The sequence below is a fragment of the Suncus etruscus genome, chromosome 3, assembly GCF_024139225.1.
Source record: "Suncus etruscus isolate mSunEtr1 chromosome 3, mSunEtr1.pri.cur, whole genome shotgun sequence".
In the NCBI taxonomy this organism is placed as follows: Eukaryota; Metazoa; Chordata; class Mammalia; order Eulipotyphla; family Soricidae; genus Suncus; species Suncus etruscus.
Window position 1 is genome coordinate 86,580,533 of NC_064850.1, and position 6,476 is coordinate 86,587,008.

Here is a 6,476-nt window from a genome sequence, read left to right on the forward strand (position 1 = left end):
ATGGATACCACTTTAGCTGAAATAAAGAGACTTTCTCTTGGTCAATTTCAAAATAAAAATAAATAAACTTTAGGCAGGACTTATGAAGGGCAGTTTGGATGTCATAGACCTGGATGTAATTATAGCAATACAATTAATTTTTAATAGTAGTGGTCAGATATCATTGTCAGGGTATGATTCAGCATCTATGAGGAAAACCATGGGCTTATTTTGATATCTGATTTCAGATTCCCATACTACTCAGATAATCAAGAATTTTGTTACAAGTGGAAGGAGGCCAGAGCAGTAACCCAGATGTAGGGCTTTTGCTTTACAAGTGGCTGACCCAGGACAGACCTGAGTTTGATTCCTGGCATTTCATATGGTCACTAAAAGCCAGGAGTGATTTCTGAGTGCACAGCTATGAATAACCCTGAGCGTCACCAGGTGCAGCCCAAAAATAAACAAACGAAAAACAAAACAAAACAAAAAAACCAAAAGTGGAAGAAGAGATAAAAGGGACTACATTAAGCTGAAAAGCTTCTGCACATCAAAGAAAATAGTGACTAGTGTACAAAGGCCACCCAGAGAAGTGGAGAAAGTATTCACCCAATACCCATCAGGTAAGGGGCTAATATCTAAGACCTACAAGGTACTGACAGACCTTAACTAGAAAAATCATCCAAGCCCATCACAAAATGAGAAGAAATAAACAGACATTTCCTCAAAGATGAAAGATGTGCCAAAAGGCACAAGACAAAATAGTCCACATTACTAATCATCACAGAGATGCAAATCAAAGCAACAATGAGGTATCATCTCACACCACAGAGTCTAGAACGCATCCTAAAGAACAAGCAGTGCTGGCATGGATGCAGGGAGAAAGGAACTCTCATTCACTGCTGATGGGAATGCTATCTAGTGCAGCCCTTCCAGAAAACAATACAGATATTCCACAAAAAATTGGAAATCGAGCTTCCATATCATCCAGCAATACTATTTTCAGGGATATACCCTAGGAACACAAAAACATGATACAAAAATACCCTCTGCACTCCTATGTTCATTGCAGTGCCATTTACTATAGCAGAATCTGAAAACAACTCTGGTACCTAACAACAGATAAGTGGCTAAAGAAACCTTGGAACACCTACAATAGTAATATGAGGCAGCATTAGCAAAAATGAAGTCATGAAATTTGCTCATGTATGGATGGACATGGAAACTATTATCATGAGTGAAATGAGTCAGAAAGAGAGAGACAGACAGAATACTTTCACTTATCTGTGAGAAGTAAGAAAAAATAAAAAATAAAGGACGATATGCTAATAATACCCAAAGGCAAGAGAGATGAGTGCTGGAATTAACAGTCCATGATATGAAGCTTACCACAAAGAGTGGAGAGTGCAGTTAGAGAAACTACTACACTGATAATTATCATGACAATGATAGTGAGAGAGAGAAATAGAATGCCTGTCCCAAAGACAGGCAGGGGATGGGGAGAGGAGGGAAATGGGGGTCAATAGAGTTGGAAAAGTTTCTCTGGTAAAGTGGGGTGTACTTTTATGACAGAAACCCAACTACAAACATTTTTGGTACCATAATTCTTAAATAATTTTCAAAATAAGAATTTTGTTACAGCCATGCAATAAATACCAATTGTTTCCCAGAAAAAAACAAGTGTTTGAGAGGAAAACTTAGCAAATTCTCCTTGAAAAGCAATTCTAACAAACTAATTTGTACCAATATTTTTTTCTGATTGCCTTTGGATTAAACTTCGCATTGAAAAAACACTGAATCGCTTCTCGGCCTTTTGGCTAAGATCAAGTGAAAAGACTCAGAATGGCTGTATTTATCAAAAAAAGTGTCTAATGTTTAGGGAAAAAAATTGAAAATAATATGGTAAATGCTTTGAAATTAAGAGGATAAATACAGTTTAATAGTAAAAGAAAAAAAAGAAATCAAAAAAGCTAACTTACATGAAACCTGGGATGGACATTTAATATCCAGACAAGTAGCATTCAACGGAAGACACATAATAAGAAATAATGAGGGAAAGCTTAATGGCTGATGACTCAATCATAAAGTAAACTTTTTTAAACAGTTGCATCAAATAAGGCCTTAGCAACTTTTATGAAGCTTCTATTCACAATTCAAAAGCACTGGATCAGGGGTCTTCAAAGTAAGGTCCGCGGGCCACATATTGTATTTATTCCCATTTTGTTTCTTCAGTTCTAAATAAGATATATGCAGTGTACATAGAAATTTGTTCATAATTTTTGTTTTTACTATAATCTGGCCCTCCAACAGTCTGAAGGACAGTGAACTGGCCCCCTGTTTAAAAAGTTTGAGGACCCCTGCGACTGGATTGACAGAAACACAATACTGGTGGGTAACTTCAAAAGTCCAGTTTTAGCATTACACACGTAAGTCAGAATACCAATGGAGACCACAAGAAATATTGAGGAATATAAAAGAAATGAGAAAGGACTTTACAGAGCCTCTCTTTGTCAAGAAAAAAAAAAGAAGCAGAAATTTGTAGTTTTTGTGTAGCTAATATGGAACAGTAAAGATCACTTATCAGGGGCCTGAGAAATAGCACAGCTGTAGGGCAATTGCATGCAGCCAACCTGGGAGGGACCCAGTTCAATTTCCAGTATCCCATATGTCCCCCAGCCTGCCAGGGGTGATATCTGAGTGCAGAGTCAGGAGTAATCCCTGAGAGCCACTGGGTATGACCCAAAAACCAATCAATAAATCAATCAATAAAGTATAAAAGATCACTTACCAGGGCACAGTTCAAACATATATAAATGACCAAATATAGAAGTAACACCAAGTATCCTATCAGATTGCATTATTATGAAGGAAGAATTTAACCACAAAAAGGAGATGGTAACAAATTCAAGCACCTGAAACAGAACAATATGCTGCTAAACAGCAACTGAATCAGAGAGAATATCATGAAAATATGAAATGAAGTAACCTATGAGACTAACAAATGCTGTTCTAAGGGGAAAAGATAAGTCTTTAACCAGAAAGAAGAATATGTTCAAATAAATAACTACAATTGCTCTAAAATACCTGGAGAAACAATGTTAAATTCAAAAAAAAACTAGTAGAAGGAAGGAAATAATGAAAACTGAGGACAAAAATCAAAGAAATATAAATCAAGACAAAGTCAATAAAACCAAGAATGGTTCTTCCAAAGTATTAACACGAGACACACACCTTTAGCTAAACTCTTGGGAAAAATAAAATAACCAAAATAAATTGACTCACTGATAATAGGGCAGAGTTTTCAACCGAAATTCAAGCTATCATGAGACATTACTGTGAATCACTTTAAACTGTCAAGCTTGAGAACATACAGGACATGGACTTTTCTAAGAGTCATATAATCTAAAAGTGAGCAAGAAAACAAAATAGACCAATCACAAATGACGAATCAGAAAGAGGAATTTCCCTTAGAATATGAACCCGGTCCTGTTGTATTCACTGGTGAGATCCACAAGCTCTTTTTTTCATGGGCATCATACCAGGTTCTCTTCACAACTCCTCAAATAGAAAGAAGAAGCAGAAATACATGTATCACAGTAACAGCCAAAGCACGTAGAAATCCCAAGAAAACTGAGTATTGTAGATAAGCTTCCCTGATGATTATATTGACACAAAGATTCTAAAAAGTGATTGGTGGCAGCAGGTCCCGAACTTGCCATACATGCCCAATAAAATTTGATCTGTGGCAACACATGTGGCCCCAAACCCTTCCGATGAATAAGCCCAGACCACTGGTCCTCTGGCCCTAAAATAAACATTTCCGGAACAATATCTTAGCGAATTGAATCCAATAGCACATCAAAATATCATGTACCACAATCAAGTGTGGTACATCCCACAAGTGTATCCCAGGAAAGCAAGGGGTTTACAACACATGCAAATCAGTTCGTTTAATAACCACATCAAAAAAAGGAAAAGGACCATCATAAAATCATATTGTGCTCTCCAGGGACTAAAGAATAAAGAGGGTTCTTCTACTTACTAGAAGCCATTTATGATAATACTAGAATGAATACCTTTCCCAAAGATGAATAAATTAGTACTTATTGAAGCAAGTGTGGGCTCCCTCCCACATTTCTTCCTTCCTCAGGGAAGTCTGGCAGTTGTAACTCTGCCCACCAATGCAACTCTGCCCACCAATGTAATTCTGTCACCAAGTTGGAACCAAGCTTGCTCCATAGACTCACTCTTTTCTTGAAGGAGATGTTAACCGAGCCTTGAAAGATTGTGGATACACTGAGGCACACAAGAGAAAGTTGGTCTTCTTGGGAAGAAAGGTCAGCCAAGCTCCTGTCCTACCGAAACCAGGCTTGTTGCCTCATTCTTCCAGACTCACCATTTCCCCAATGGCCCGGCTTCATCACTGACCCTGTACAATTCCCTTGAGGGACAATAATCTACCCAAACTTCAGGTACCAGGTTTTTGGTAATTCAGTACATTAAAGAAGTGAATGACATGCAGATACAGTAAACTCCATTTTACATAATAATAATAATAAAGAGGTTATGCAAAGGCTTCTCTAAGGGATATTTTCTCTTTACACTATAACTCTTACCACTACAGACCTCAACATTAGCATGCCCCCCTTCACTCCACTTGAAATACCTCAGCATCTAAGTGAGTCCTTTCCCAGTACATACCATCCATGCTACTGTCGCTGTCCTCTTCATTTATCTACAGACACACAGATATGAAAAAAAGAGGAAGAGTGAGGAAATCTTTATAAAACTCATACCCCAATGTGATCTTTTACCTAAGTGATCTGTTATTTTGGTGTAATTAGCAAGACAGATGGAAATATGAGTTAAAGGTCTCAAGAAATATAATGGAAAGAAAAAGTACAGAAAAATCATTTTACTGGTATGTCACCCAGTTCAGTGAGGCTGGACATTTGGTCTTTGATCCTATAAGTTAAAACTGTCAAAGTGGAGGGGCCAGAGGGTGGCGCAGAAGTGTAAGACGTCTTCCTTGCCAGCACTATGGTTCAATACCCAGAGTCCAATATGGCCCCCCAATCCAGGCGACTTCAGAGCACATAGATAGAAGCAACCCCCGAGCGTCAACAAGTGTGGCCCAAAAAACAAAAACAAGAAACAAATAAAAACCCTGTCAAAGTGGAGAAGACCTTCTAACACAATATAGATAATTATTTAAATCTAGATAGAAGACAATGTCTTCTTGAATTATACAAGGGAAAGAGACATTTACAAGAATGTCTGCTTCAGTGATTAAATATATTAATAAATTTAAAAAATTAAAAATGTCTGCTTCAAAAGAGGACAATTACTGTAAGTTTTACCAAGGTCATTGCAGTTATTGTACATAGAACATGCTTTTGGTTCAAAAGATTTAACTTCACAAATTTAAAGGCAGCTTACATTTTGTCGTGGGTGAATTTTTAATTTCCGTTGTGTTTTGACCCATCCTGTGAGAAAATAGTCATTAGAACTCATATATAGTTGCTTGGGATTACTCAGTGAACTCATTTGCCAGAACATTGAAAATAAAGTTGGAACAGAATAACCCTAGGACTCCCTAATAGAACAATAACCATGATAGCAGACTAATGATTAAAATTCCGATAAGTTGACATTTGTATGTGTATGTCCCTAAGTTTCCTGACAAGAACTTTGCTTGTTAGAGACATCGAAACTTAATCCAACTTTTCTGAACCAGAGATATTTATATGATGCCTGATTCTCACTGCTTTGATCAGTTGATGTGTTATCTCTGGGTGATAAATGACTTTGGTTTTTTGGCTTTTCTTTGTTTTGGGGCCACACCTGGCAGTGCTCAGCAGTTACTCTTGGCTTTGCACTCAGAAATCACTCCTGGCAGGCACACGGGACAACACAGCCCCTGGATAATAATTGTTGACATGTATTTCCTACATGCATACCCACCTCACTGATTGATGACAGGGAAATTTCCAAATATTTGTGCCTTGTAATAGGATAAATTATTTATGTGCTAAAATGTTGATGTTACTCCTCTAGTTTTGTGTGTTCCAGATGAGCCTCTCTAATAGAGGACACTCATATGTGCCAGAAGATCAGGTCCTTCAAAGACTAAACTTGAACGCTAGAATAGTCTTTTCTCAGGAACTAAGTAACCTGATGCTGTGTCACTTTCCAGGTTCCTATTCCCAAGCATGATCCTTGAGGAGTCACGTGGTGTCTCTGTTCATTAGATCACAGGAACAGGAGCCATTCAGTCATCATCGTCCACACAGAGTGGAGTCTAAAAAACCTTCCAGGTATGAATGTGGTAAAGGATGAACCCATGTATGTAAGAAAAGTGCATAATACATGACAATATGGGACAGTGTTAGCAGACTTGGCACTGTGAATGCAAGTATAATACACTATTAACCTATAGAGATATTTGGTTCTCAAAATGAAATGCTGTTCAATATATCTACTGTTACATAGACTAG